This window comes from Pavona decussata, unplaced genomic scaffold, assembly GCF_977016875.1.
Source record: "Pavona decussata unplaced genomic scaffold, jaPavDecu1.1 SCAFFOLD_67, whole genome shotgun sequence".
In the NCBI taxonomy this organism is placed as follows: Eukaryota; Metazoa; Cnidaria; class Anthozoa; order Scleractinia; family Agariciidae; genus Pavona; species Pavona decussata.
The window spans coordinates 1,780,942-1,795,614 of NW_028145486.1; the positions used below are offsets into that span (position 1 = coordinate 1,780,942).

The window sequence follows — 14,673 nt, forward strand, 5'->3', positions numbered from 1 at the left end:
TAGAAAACTGCCGTCCATTTGTTAAACGTAACCAAAGATTGGTGAAAAGCAAAGTAAAGTTTTCACACAAAAAGTGAGATATAGAGAACTTGCTGAATGAGTTCAGTACTGATATTACATTTTTGGTCAGATTACACCATTTCTACCGACAACATAGTACAAATGATTAAACATCTATTTTTAAAAAAAAAAAAAAAAAAAAAAAAAAAAAAGAGAATTAAATGTATGTGTTTTATAGCTACAAACAGGCTTTTTAGCAGTCATTTTTTGCAATGGCTTAAATAGCTTTGAGCTATTAAGACAGAATAGATAAATTAACAACCATAATATGAGCTTTAGATTTTAATTACATATAGGTGAAATTGTTTAGACATTTTTGAATATTTGGGTAAATGGAAATAAGTAACGGCTTACGAAAGATTCGTGAATAGTAAAGTAATTTTTGGGGTATATAGAACTTGTTGAATTATCTCAATGCCCCATTCACACCAAGGCTTAAACACGTTTAAATGCTGTTTATTTAAACACAGTTTAAAATTGTTTCCTTTACAAAAGCTGCTTTCGGATTTTTGCCGACTACAGATTTACCACAAATGAAAGCATAAGTTCAAGTAAAGTTTACTTGAATCCTAGTTAAAGTTTACTTGAATCAATTTTCATTTTGTTAAACGTGGTTTAATTAAACATGTTTTGTTGGTGTGAATGGCTCGGATCTTCATTTTTACACACGACGTAATGAAAATGATTGACATCTTGTTTTCTAAAGGATCGAATCTATGTGAGTATTTTTCTAATCTTGTGCATAGTTACTAAGAGGCTTACTACAAGTCACTGTAAAGTAACTCCCAGATTTGTGAGTAGCTTCTTTGTATTGTGATCAATAAGGTATGGTTAGATACAGGTATAAGATAATTAGATATAGGTCTAACATAATTAGATATAGGTATAAACATAATCAGATATAGGTATAACATAGTTATCATAAATAAAGTCTCGAGATTTTTTAATATTAAGATATAATAAATCTTCCATATTAGCGTTTTGTAGTAGTTGGTTGAAGTTTGTTTAATAAAATGGTGAGACTAAAAAAGAAATGAGTCTGTTTTGGCCAGCACTCTTTCGCATATATAACTGCGCTACCTGAAGGCTGACAAACTGATCACAGCCTGAGTTCATCAGCTGCCATGAAATCTTAAACGCAAGCTATTAATTACACCAGAAGCTCAGATAAAGACCTTCTCATTTTTCATGATTAACTCACTCATTTTTCCCAAGTATTCTTCCATGTTCGTTTTCCTCTTGTAGTGTCAGATCGACTGGGGTCCTCCCTGGTAAGTGTCGGTTTCCATAGCAATCGCAGCACTGTCTTTCCACCCACTAGTCTGCCCGTCAGGCTTTCTTGGTGGGGTTTTCGCAGGGGGTCTTTTGAAGTGAGGGCAGGCCAACCTTGCCCCAAGACTCTATGCATGCTTCCTACTACGCATGCGGAAACCAGGCGCGTTTACCATTTGCACAAAAAATCCGGTTGGAATAGAAGGCTACATATGGTACGGTTTTTCCAGTTTAAGCGGTTTGGCTGGCCCGAGTCCCCTGCGGCTCACGAAAAACAATGAAACAAAATGGCGGCACAGTTGTTGAGCACGATTCCGCTACAATTCTACACCTCCAAGAGTTTGGCCACTCAAAATTAAGAATAGTTAAAATTGGCTATTTACTTACCTCTGTAATCATGATTCAGATACTCAGTAGTTGTGAAAAATATTCCTTCACAAAGAGTGCATCGCCATGCCGTCGTCGCCATCTTGAATTACAACTGAAAACCGCGCGATAATGGACCGGGCCGAGCATACTTTTGACAAATGGTACGGAATTTTCCAGTCATTTCAGTTGGAATGGGAAAAGAGGAATACATCTGAGCATTTCCATCTTTTCAGAAACGTTCCAGTGGAATGGCCTGAACCATTTGAACCGAAAATTCCGGTTTTTGTTGTCAAATGGTATACGGCCCAGGAAACTGGTGTCGGTGACTTGTCCCCAAACAAGCTGGTATCCTAGATAGCGGTTCAAATGTTTACCTCCAGCTGGGCAATTAAAAGTGCAAATATCCCTGATAACAGTTCATCGTAAATTGTCGCACAATTTCGTTGGATAAAAGAAATCAAAACCAGAAGATGGGTTGAGACATTATAAATATGTGCTCTCTCGTACGACGAAAGGACGGTGCCCGCTTCTGCTAGTGTGCTAACAATCCACTCATCTTGGCATTGTCTGGAAAACCCAATACAAAGGTATTGTTGTGCAGTAATGACGAGGGCAAAGCAGATCCTACCTAGGGCTGTACAAGCTGGTATCCGAAAAGAAAAGTTGGGGTAACCAAGTAGTGTTAAGAGATAATTGACCTTCAAATGATTTGTGAACAAATGCCACGTTTGCCTATGAACCTAGTTTAATGGAGTCTCCTGTAGCTCAGTGGTAGAGCATCCGAACTAGTTTACAATCGGATGGTCTTAGGTTTCGACTCCCGATAGGAGCACTCGGATTTCCTTTTTCTGAATATGCCTGTGCCATTCAGGTCGATCGGTGAATGATTCGAGGGTAAGAAACTAAGTGTCTCCTATCCCGGTGTGTAAATAGATACCGCGTAACCATTAGAGGAACCTAACAAAATGTCGGGTTGAGGAGCGGGAACTTTGCGATGAACTTGCGTAGACGGTTCATGCAATGCTGATCCGACTTACATTTCTACAGTGATGAATTACCTACAGGGATTGGATGCGAACTGTACCTTAAAGGTTCTCATGTCTTCAGTCCAGCAAGCACCACATGTGTAACCTTCATCCCCAAAGAAGTAAAAGGTTACTGGTGGACTAAGAAGAACTAAATTACGGCAGCTGGGTTATCGTGATAATTTATTAACGCAAAAGACATCGCCGGTTCATAAAGCATGCTACCATGCAAATTTCGATGTGCACTTCTTACGTTAATTCTAGCTCTACGTCTTTCAAGCTTTTGTTTTTAGCATTTATTTCAACAAAAACTGAAAGCAGTATACTCATTACCGTTAACATAATTCGGGTTCGTTTGAGACCGGAGGCCGGACTTAGTGTCCGGTTGCTTGCTATTTGATTTCCAGTACTTTGATGTGACGATCATTCCAGAGTTGAGCCTTTGGTTCTGATGAGGACCCTTACTAGTGAGCAGACCAGTTTAGGATTTGAGAGTTTTGAAACACAAAGTCCCAGGACACCAGATTTACAATAGTCGCTATAACTTAACATGCAAATGAAAAAACTAATACAAAACTGTATGACAGTCACTGTATGATTGTACTTGTACATTGTAACTAATTATTAATTTTTATTTTGTATATTATACGACCCCACAAGCATTCTGCTTTAAACTTTATCGTGTATCTGAATAAAGTACATGATGATGGTGATAATTTAAAATGTGGCCTTCTTATCATAAAGTATTTCAATAAATGACCACAACTTAAACTCAGACAAAGACAGAAAACTGATAGAAAACTGCTTCTCCGGTCTCAAAAAATTTTTCGCGAGGACATTCCCCCATACATGAGCTCCTGAGCAGCTCGCGCCTTCGGTGCTCACTTCGCACCCCAAGGGTCACCCCAAGGCATGAAAATCCCCGTCCGGTGCTTTTCAGGATAGATCCGGTACTAAAACTACAGAAAGCCGTGTATAATAATGATGATATTTGTCACAACGAAAGACAGCCAGAACTGGCGGACGCGTGACTTTACAAATTCATGTACTAATCTTTAATTTAAGGAGGCACTGTGTCAGCTATTTTCAGTGTGAATATGAATTGCCAAAAACCGTATTTGTTTCAATGGAATCATTAAAATAATGGTTGAGTTTTGTTAACAGTAACCCTTCCAATGCGCTAAACTACTATTAATTATGTTTGGCTGCGGATGGTTAGGATGAAAGTGGATTTCAACTTGAAAAAAATGGCCAGCTTTTGCAAGTTCGTCCTGTGTATTTTAGAGAAGTCGCTAAAAACTGATAATACTTTGTTCTTCCTGGGAGAAAAAACTAAATATTTTCTTCCTGGTTTTGTAAGAACAATTTCAAGGGAGTACACTGAAACCAGGTTCTTTGTAAAATATTAAGCAGTTTGGACCAAAATACAGAAAAATGCGCCGTAGCAGTGCCCCGTTACATGATAGGGGTTTCCGAGAAGTCAGCCTAAATACCTGATTTTTCTAATCTACTGGTATATTCACTTCTCAACGAACAGATAAGTCAACACAAGAGAGGATGGCTGAACACATCTCAATGCTGGGATCTGTTAGTCGCGTGTTTGACAGCAGTTATATATTTTGGTTTTTTCTTTCTTTTCTATTTCTCCCTACATTTTATAGTAAACAAATAAATAAACTAATAAATTAACTAATTAGTTAATTAAAATTGCGATCTTTATTTTCATTCTTAGAATGGGTTTGAATCACATCTATGTTACTGACAAAACTTTTAAATAACCGATAGAATTCCGAAAGTAACGGCCCCCGTTACTTTCGTATTAGCAGGCCAAAGGGGCCGCTCCTTTCGGGTAGCCGTTACTTCTGGGAGGTTAAAAAAAAACGTTTGTAATAGGTCATTTCCGAGTTGCTTTGAACCTCATTGTAAAAGCGAGGCTAAATGCAAAGTTTTTATGATGAAAATAAGTTTTCATTCATATGGAAACAAACTAATTTTCACATGAAAAGTTTTGCACTTAGCCTCGCTTTCATAATGAGGTTCACAGCAACTCGGAAATGGCCTATTAAAGAACCATTCCGTTTAATTTATGCATGTTATTACCTCCCTACATGAAGAAAGCAAACTGTAACAAAAAAGGTCCCAAAATGTTCGTACTTTTAGCGAAAATAATGTTCGTATTACACCATAACTAGTATCATTTCACTCTGCTGACAAATACAACTTTTAAATGATACTCAGGTTCCAGCAGGATTTAGTAAAGTTTGAAATAAAACCACAAATGATTCTGCATGTTGCTTAGTCCTCCACTAAGGCTGTTTCGCATTTCGTTTCAGAGCAGAGAGTTTCTGTTTCTGTGACTTCTTTAATTTGGAATCCGTTCTACGTTATCTAATGCAATGTTGATACAAATTAAACGGTAATACTACGATCAATGGCACAAGCCTATTGGTGATTTTCACCGCTGTAAATAAGGTAAAGGAGACATTTTTCGTGTTCCAGATACTTATGTCACATTAAACACTTTAATCGCATTGTAAGTCGATCGAAATAGTTGGAATGATTTCATTGACTATCAACATTGCTTGGGGGAGGGGGGGGGGGGGCTTCCAGAAATTCCCAATGACAGTACCACAAAGCCTTATAGCAACTGCCCATGGTTACAGATATTCAAAACACAAATATACACTGTAAATGCTATTTTCGTATCTGTCCCGGAAAAAAAAGGCAAGGATTGTAGCTACCTAGTACTGAATAACCCTAACATTATTATTTATGCTCGCTCCCAGACCCTGTGTACTTGCACAAAGTACTGCACTTCGTTCTTACTCCCTGCCGTTGCTTCCGTCCAGTGGTGTGACGGAGGAGCATTCAGATATGGTTAAGAATTTAACTGAAGAAGCAGTATCAAACCATGCAATTCCATCCTCTTTTGGCAATTTATGATAAGCTCGCTGTAAATGTACGCAAGAAGATAAATTGATAGAAAGACAGACGAGCACGCGGTGGATTGTAAACTCTGTTTAGGAATTATTTTTAAACTAATAATATATATTTCTTTAATTTAGGTATAAAATTTAGATGAGGCTCGTCTCATGTTGAGTACGCTCTGTAGCGAGTAACGTCTGTTTGAGGCGTCGGGTTTCTGTATATTTACTAAGCTGGTTAATTAAGTCTTTTCACAATACATTCTTTTTTATAAGAACTCTGGGGCTGAGATCTGGGAAAAAAAAGTTAACAACATATTTTTACTGCTTTCCTTTTTACTGACCTGCCTTTAAAATCAGAGCAACAACCAAGAATGTGATCTAGTAAAGGACGTTTCCATACACTACGATCACGTTATTTATAAAGATTAAAGAATTCAACACGTCAATCAGCTGCGCTCTGATCGACATTATGGGCAAGGGAAAGTAAAATTTGTTCGAGTTAGCGGGAATTCGAGTTAACCAAGTTCGAGTTAGCTGATAGTAAATAGCTGAAAAAATGGGGCCATATCGAATTTTATTTTTGTTCGGGCTCTACTGTGGGTGTCTAGAAACCTAAGACCTAAGACCTAAGACCTAAGACCTAAGACCTGGAAACCTAAGACCCGGAAACCTAAGACCCGGAAACCTAAGACCTGGAAATCTAAGACCCGGAAACCTAAGACCTGGAAACCTAAGACCCGGAAACGTAAGGCCCGGAAACCTAAGACCTGGGATCCGTTTCTCGAAAGTCCCGATAAGTATATTTTTAAATGTTTTTTGGCCGATTACTCAGTGATTACAGACACGGTACTTGGGCAATGTTTGCATAGAATTATAAGATTCTAAAATTTAGTATTCAATCTAACAAAAATTTTACTTATTTATCACCAAAGACACTTATCGGGCCCGGTAAGTTAGCAGGACTTTCGAGAAACGGGCCCCTGGAAACCTAAGACCCGGAAAGCTAAGACCTGGAAACCTAAGACCCGGAAAGCTAAGACCCGGAAACCTAAGACCCGGAAACCTAAGACCCGGAAACCTAAGACCTGGAAACCTAAGACCCGGAAAGCTAAGACCCTTGTTTTAAAACGTTATTTTTTTTAAATTTAAGAAATAATGATAATTATACCTCAACCTCCCACACATGGATTACTGCTTTGCTGAACGCCGGGTCCTAAAATTTCAACAGTCCCATTTTCTTTCGGGTTCCCTCCATAGTTACAGTCAATTAACGTCATGCGTGACCAGTATTTCCGAGAATGAAATGAACATGTTCAAGATTATATTCAAATGCCGGACATTACAATTTCATTTTCTCGGAAATACTGGTCACGCGTGACGTGGATTGACTGTAACAGAAAAAAATATATTCAAGATACTTGGGAAACAATTGTTATTCTTAAAACAATTAATGTAATGTAAAGAAACGTTGAAATTCATAGCCTTACACCGTCAATAAACTTGGGAAATTTCTACGGGAACCCTGAAACCTCGTTGGCGATTTTCAAAACTTCGTTCAAATTTTTTAAAACACCGGTCAAGCAGGATTCCGGGTGGGCTGGGAGTGATAACTGCCCTCTTAGTTAATGGGTTGTTTATCAGAGAGTAATATACGTGGGAAAATAACCGGGTCAAGCTATTATTAATAATGATTAAAACTATTTTTAAAAAAATATTTCTCAAGCCGGCTCCTATTGTCACCTTCTTTCATTCCAATCACAGTATTCACTGTTACGATTGTACAATAATATACAAAGAAACAAGTAATACTTTCTTTGCTTCTAAATGCGTAGTTTAATATCAACAAGTCTTTAAGACTAAATTACGTTTTCGAATCAGCAAGAAGGAAAAACACACAACGTAAAATTCGAACATACAACGACTGATTAAAATTCGCTTTGGTCTTCGTAAAATAAAGCATCAAAGTACGGTTGACATCTCTATCAAATGAACAATTACACGCTCTACACTTGGAATAAAAATTCCTGCAGAATAGGATATATCGCAACTCAGTTAGAGCGGTAATTAAAAATACTTACAACGACATAACGTTTATGTGTTTCACTACTAACTTGCTTTCCAAATCCCTAACGCTGAATGAAGCATAACAGGAGGAGCAGTATTTCCGAGAATGAAATGAACATTCGAATTGCTCTTTGTAATGTCCGGCATTTGCATAAATCTTGAACATGTTCATTTCATTCTCGGAAACGCTGGTCACGCGTGATGTTAATTGACTGTAACTATGGAGGAAACCCGAAAGAAAATGGGACTGTTGAAATTTTAGAACCCGGCGTTCAGCAAAGCAGTAATCCTTGTGTGGGAAGTATAACATTCATTATTTCTTTAATTAAAAAAAAAAACAACGTTTTAAAACAAGGGTCTTAGCTTTCCGGGTCTTAGGTTTCCAGGTCTTAGGTTTCCGGTCTTAGGTTTCCAGGTCCTAGGTCTTAGGTCTTAGGTTTCTAGACACCCGCTCTACTGTATTATTTCTATAACCAATTTTCGCAGCGCTCAAATTTCTTCTAGCTCTCAGCTGAGGAGTCGCTTACTTTTCCCACCGGAATGGTTCAGAAAGGAGATTGGTTATATATACTGGTCCAAATAGCATCGAAATTAAGGTATTACCTCTCAATTAGACAACTTAGACAAATATACTATAATCTAATCTATCCTTATATTTCTTATGGCATATTAGCTTGGGAAAGTGTATACAAAACACATATAAGAAAAATTCAAGTGATACAATATTTTTCAACACGAGAAGAGAAATTTCGTATCTCCAAGCGGCCATGTAATATTCTATTTATTATATAAACACCAATGAAATACCAAACCATTTCATTTTCGCTGCGAAAGGCGCGATTTATTATGTAACCATAGTAACCGTGTTATTTTCACGTGTGAAAATAACGTGTTGTCTTCACGTGTGAAGATATCACGTTTTCGCGCGAAAGCTCACCTGGTATTTCACTGTTGTTTATATAATAATTAACAATTATTCCACGAGCGCACGTTGGATATGAGATGATAGATAGCCAACGAGGCGCGTAGCGCCGAGTTGGCTATGATCATCTCATATCCAACAAGTGCGAGTGGAATAATTGTTTTATTAAAAACAATCAAGAAATATTGCTAGATTTTTCTGATTTTGCTTCGCAAGTACAAGTAGAAGACAATTTAATGCTCGCTATTTCTCGGGCACGGTATAATGGCTCATATACCATGGCCTCTAAGCCAATCAAATCGTTCAAATTGCATTATACAATGATCCAGTTTTTAATAATAAAGATTATTTTTATTATTCGTTGGTTATATTTGATATTGGTCCTGCTATTTGCCATAAAGTTTCTGTAAAAAAAAAATTTAAGTCTCCCCGAATTTTTTCTCTCACGTTTGCTCGCTTACCCTCCCTATCTCCCGCGGCCTGGACTTGCGTATGACTCACGGCGAATGACGTAACAAGCCGAGAGGCTCTGGGGTCGAGAGTGTGGACGTCACATCCCAATCTACGATTGGGAACGAGGCTGATCCCGGAAGTGGGGAAACCCCTAATTCCATTGCCTGGTTTCATACCGTGGGGGTCTGGGTACGAGTCCGTGTATTATGGGTTATGGGACTCAACACCCACATAGCCGGAAAGAGCACACCGCACTTTACAACATTCCCAAGTTTGGTGTTAATCAAGCTAATATTAGGAAAGATACAGCCATTCAAAAACTCCAAATTTTACTAAGAAATGTATGGAACGCCGGACACACGTCCGGCGTTCCATACATTTCTTAGTAAATTTTTAAGTTTTTGAATGGCTGTATCTCGCCTAATATTAGCTTGATTAACACCAAACTTGAGGATGTTGTAAAGATCGATGTGCTCTTTCCGGCTATGTGGGTGTTGAGTCAATCTCGTACCCAGAGTCTTCAGGCTTTTTGGTCAGCGGGGCAACGCCGGGAAGACTCTGGGGACATCGAAAAAATTTAATTTTTTTGATTGGCTGTTTCGTAACGGTTTCCATTGTTTTACCGCAGAAATCCTGCGGTAGTAAAATTCGATGTCCCCAGAGTCTTCCCGGCGTTGCCCCGCTGACCAAAAAGCCTGAAGACTCTGGGTACGAGATTGGTGTTGAGTCCCATATCCCATAATACACAGACTTGTACCCAGGCCCCCACGGTATGAAATCAGGCAATGGGAGCTGTTTTCCGTGCATCGCCGAATGGTTTTCGAAGTAAAAGAGCGGAAAGTAAAAGAGCGGAAAGTCTTCACTAAAGTGATCTTCAAAAGACATTTAGTAGTTTATTTCTTCCATTGAACACTTGAAAGCATTCCCAAAGCACCAGTTGGTTTGCACATTCAAAATGAAGGTGAGTAATTGACACTAAGCTAAATAAGCTTACCTTCGAGCCTTCACCTCATGCAACGCACACAAAATTGAATCGAAAAACAGGGGAAGAAAGGGAGAACCAAAGATTGGTAGCAGAGCATGCCATACCGAATGCCTTGCCATTCTTGCAATTAAGAGGCCTGATGTTGCCTTAAAGATCATACAGCTTTAGCAGAAATCAAGCCGCAATTTCCAGCAACCACAACACAAACTTCGGAGAAAGCCCAAACTTTATAGTTAAAGATCAGAGTCAAGAAACACAGCCTTGATTATAGCCTTAAATTATGCATTGCAGAGTTCTACAACATGCTACAGCAATTTAAAGACAAACAGCAAAGCTGTCATTAAGGAGGTTTGCGGCAGCTTTTTTGGACTTAGGGTGGAAGTTTTGATATTACAATTTCGCATGCATACAAGATAAACTCCGATCTCCTTCATACTACATCATCATTTCAAGTAATGTATCAAACACGAGGAAGAGTGTTTCATCAGATATCCAAACACTGAGAAGTAGGTTGAAAAAACGAGGCGCAGCCGAGTTTTTTTTAAACGACTTCGAGGTGTTTGGATATCTGATGAAACACACTTTCGAGTGTTTGATATGGCTTCTCAAATGATCAATAATTCTTGGAGAAATTCAAGGCTAAAGTTGGCAAAATTTTATGGTAATTAGGATCACATATCCAAACCACGGTCACGGTAGTGATTTTCTTTGTTTTCTCTTGATGAATTATTAATGAGTTTGAGAACATATGATCAAAGTTAAATTTTTCATCTGTTTCCAAGCAACAGCTATTACCATAGCAATGGTAGCGCATAGCCTCTCATTTTAAACATTGTCGATTATCTTAAAATCCAGTCAGACACTTTATGATGAAACTTTAGGGATTTAAACTCCTGAATGTAGACAACTTGTAGGTGGAAATTATTAGAAAAAAATCTGTACGAGGGTTTTCAAGGAAATAATGAATCAATTTTTACGGGGTGATTTTGTTTATTCCCACATTTTTCACCAATATCTCTGGCAAAATAAAATTAAACTTGACACTTTGTCTTTTCTGTTAAAGGGTCTTTCCTCATAGCAAAACATTCTAAATGTATATTGAGCTTCATGGGTGTCTCTGATTTTAAGATATTTATGTTAAAAAACAGTGAAAATAAAGCACAGATGAATGAAAAAGTTCCTACTTTGCATATATAAAGTCGAAATATCTTTAAAATGCCCACACAGATTTTTCTGTTAAATTAAAGTAAGAATTCTTTTCGATATCCACGCAAGGTTTAGGCTCAGGAACCGAAATTGGTGTTAGAAGGCTGAATCTTGGTCAAGTTTCAGTCATTTTTTGCTCTCTCTGAACAAGAATTTTAATTTGTTTGTCCCAGTCTATTTCACTGTTATTCATGTGCTTTGAATATTTATCATAACGTGAAGTCGTGTGAAAAGTAAAATTTACAATGGAAGACTTGAGAAGCAGGAACATATATTTATGTAAATCTTTAACCTATTGCATGACTTCACGTAATCATAAATATGTTGAAATGATGATGTAGTATGAATGAGATCGGAGTTTATCTTGTGTGCGAGATTGTCATTTCAAAACTCCCAATCTAAGTCCAAAAAAACTGTCGCGAGCCTCCTTAAGGGTTGTAATACCTGTAACACCTGTTAAGACTCAATTCCCCCTAAAGAACCTTGATGCTTTAAGCTGAAGACGGTTGAAGGGTCATTTTACTCAGAAATTAACAAGATTGTTGCAGGCGAGAAGCTTATTATGCAACAAAAAACTGTGGAAAGAATTGTGACTCCTTGCAACAATAACAAATTTCCAGGCCTGGCAATACAAATCTGCTAGAAAAAGATTTAAAACATTGAATAGCTATCATTCACAAGAGAGACCAATGCTGTACATTCACCATTGCTTTGAAGGCAAGCCGAACTTCAAATAAACAAGAGGTCAAATTGGCAGTAAGGCCGAGATAAAGGGCCAATTAAGAATTACAAATTTATGTGAGCGGAAGTTGTGCCGTTTAAGCCCTTCCAATTTCACTGGTTTTCAATTTGGTTCTTTTCCAGCTGGTTAAACCAACTGAGAGCCTTCATCACCTTCTGTTGTGAGGTTTCTTTATCTATTGAAATTAGGTTCCTTTTTCTTCTTCTTAGGTTTTAATTTGCATGGAATTGGAATTCTAGTTGGACTTTCGAATTTGATAGTTGGGATTTAATGGAGTTGGATTTCAGGTTGGATTTTCAAGTTTGATACTGTATAGTTAGGATTTGAAGTTGGATTTCAGGTTGAATTTTCAAGTTTGACTTTGGGCTGGGATTCCAGTAAATGGTCAGTGGTTTTACACATTGTCCTCTTTTGTCTTCCAAGATGGAGGAGCTGGGTAGCATGAGTGAATCGGCAAGTGCAGTCTTGGTTCCAGTCCTCTTCACTTTATCAAATGAATTTCCCATTTTTTCCATATAAATTAAAGTTGATCACATCAGATCCACTAAACTTTCATAATTTGCTAAGACATTGTGGTAACAGCTTCCCGATGTGCAGTAGGCTTCTGCAAATGCAGTACATTAAATTGTTAACACAGCCAGGAAATCCACTTTGTCTCAAGACTGACCACATCATAAGACATTATAATGCACTTTATTATTATATATATCTACAGCAAGAACCTTTTCCTTGACAAAATCTATTTTATTGAAATAACTGAAGCCTGGAGCCTGGATCCTAGTTGGTTGCCATCGTAACATAAACATGTTCTTGTTTTAAAGCAACTTTCATTAAATGTGCCCTACAATTAAGCTTCATTGATTCTGCATGGCCATTAAAAACTGCCTGAAACATGTTTCATTTTGTATTTTGGCCCAATTGCAAACTAAACAAGTAATATATTAATTTAACGATGATCCTCTGTGGGAGCACAATGAATGCATATATACTTGTACATACATACTTTATTGGCTCTTTCCTATGGGGCTTTCCAGATTCAATGTTACAATAAAAGTTAAAAAGTCACAGGAAACTAAAAACATGACAACAATAACATATTGTGCAGTTCCAGAAAAAATCCATACCCACCCCATGGAAGGTCATCGGAAATTCCTAGGGGGAGGGGGGTCTTAAAAGTCAAAATATAAGAAGCAAAGTATGAAGCTAAACTGGAATTTCCTAGGGGGAGCGGGGGTGCAAAACAAAAAGACCTTCCGTGGGGGGAATATGGATATTTTTCTGGAACTGCACATTAAAAAATAATTCAGAAGCACTCACCTAAGTGTAGGACAGGTTTCCTATACCCATGTTATACTTCTGCTCATAAATTCCTTTCCCTTTTATATACCTCCAGCCTTAGATTAAGGTTACTCCCTTTGAGCGGAGCTAGCCTCCCTGTTTTGTCCATCATACTGGGGCACTATATCTCATGCTGATGCAGCCTTGAGTGTGGTCCTGATGTTCAATTTCCTATCCTAAAATGTATCTAAGTTCATGTTGTAATTTTTGCCCTTATAGAGCATTATTTCAATCTTATATTGTGTTCTTCATGTCTGTACTGAAAGTGGATGAGAAATATTATTTCCAGCCTATATTTTTTCTGTAAGCAGGAGTCCTTTTATTGTTTGAGATCAGAGGACACGGACTTGGTCCACAGTCCAACTCTTAACCTGTTGATTAGCTAGCTTCCTTTATTCACAATAATTATATTTGCCCTGTTATTTCTGAAGAGACAGTAAAAGGTCTTTTTTAGCCCCTGTTATTTAATTATTGGAGGGTGTTAATTGTCAGCACAGTGCAGTTTACAGCTGTATATGGTGTCTGCCCCAATGGATCTAGTCTGTGTGCCCGGCACTATAGTAAGGCACGATTAGAGGAAAATTGCACCACTCGCAACCATCATTTTTGATAAATCAGAAGACTCCTGAAGAATTGTATATATGTTTTTGGTGATTCTTAATTCTGATTTGTATATACGTTTTTAGTAATTCTCATTTGTTTAATATGCATGACCACACCAGCTCTCCCAATCTGCTGATTTCTCTTATCATGTTGAAATAAAGTTCTTGATAATGATATTGATTGATCACTACCCTTGAAAAATATATTTTATATGGATAGGGGATTTTTCTACAATTTTTTTAAATTGTATATAATTTAACTCTTTTGCTGTTCATATTTAGGGATGGCCTGAATGATGGAAGACAGTTAACAAGCTATTGATCTAAACATGGAAAAAGAAGTTTGAAACATGTTGTAAGGATAACTATTAATACTGCTTGAACACTAGCACTAGCTGTTAGGATAAGAAGTCACCTAATGACCTCAGGCAAGAATATAAGTGTAATCTAAATGGATGGACCACTCAAATTTTAAAACAAAATTATTTACACATCAACTTTGAGAGAAAAATGTTACTTACATTTTTGATTTGAGAATGTTAAGTGTTCTTACACAATATAGCAACTTTTTTCCATGGGCTTTTCCAGGCATGTAAATTAGGTGGGTGTGTGTGTTGTGGAGAGAGGGGGGGGGGGGGGGGGTTGGTTCTGCCTTCCGAATTTAAAAGGGTAAAGCCCTGGCAATGAGGTTGACACATTAGACTCAAG

The 14,673-nt window shown here is 37.7% G+C and overlaps 2 protein-coding genes and 1 pseudogene across 4 annotated transcripts in view; all 3 read left to right on the forward strand.

Annotated features, from left to right (window-relative positions):
• Window positions 1-14,673, forward strand: part of LOC146478008 (uncharacterized) — a 90,509-nt pseudogene that overhangs the window by 56,939 nt on the left and 18,897 nt on the right. The window lies entirely within an intron of this gene.
• Window positions 1-14,673, forward strand: part of LOC146478009 (uncharacterized) — an 82,557-nt gene that overhangs the window by 48,987 nt on the left and 18,897 nt on the right. The window lies entirely within an intron of this gene.
• The window catches only part of LOC146478011 (uncharacterized), a 166,750-nt gene continuing 161,957 nt past the window's right edge, over window positions 9,881-14,673 (forward strand). For both annotated transcript variants that reach the window (XR_014865215.1, XM_085112713.1), the window contains exon 1: window positions 9,881-10,053. The gene's annotated coding sequence lies outside the window, so the exon portion shown is untranslated. The remainder of the gene's footprint in view (window positions 10,054-14,673) is intronic.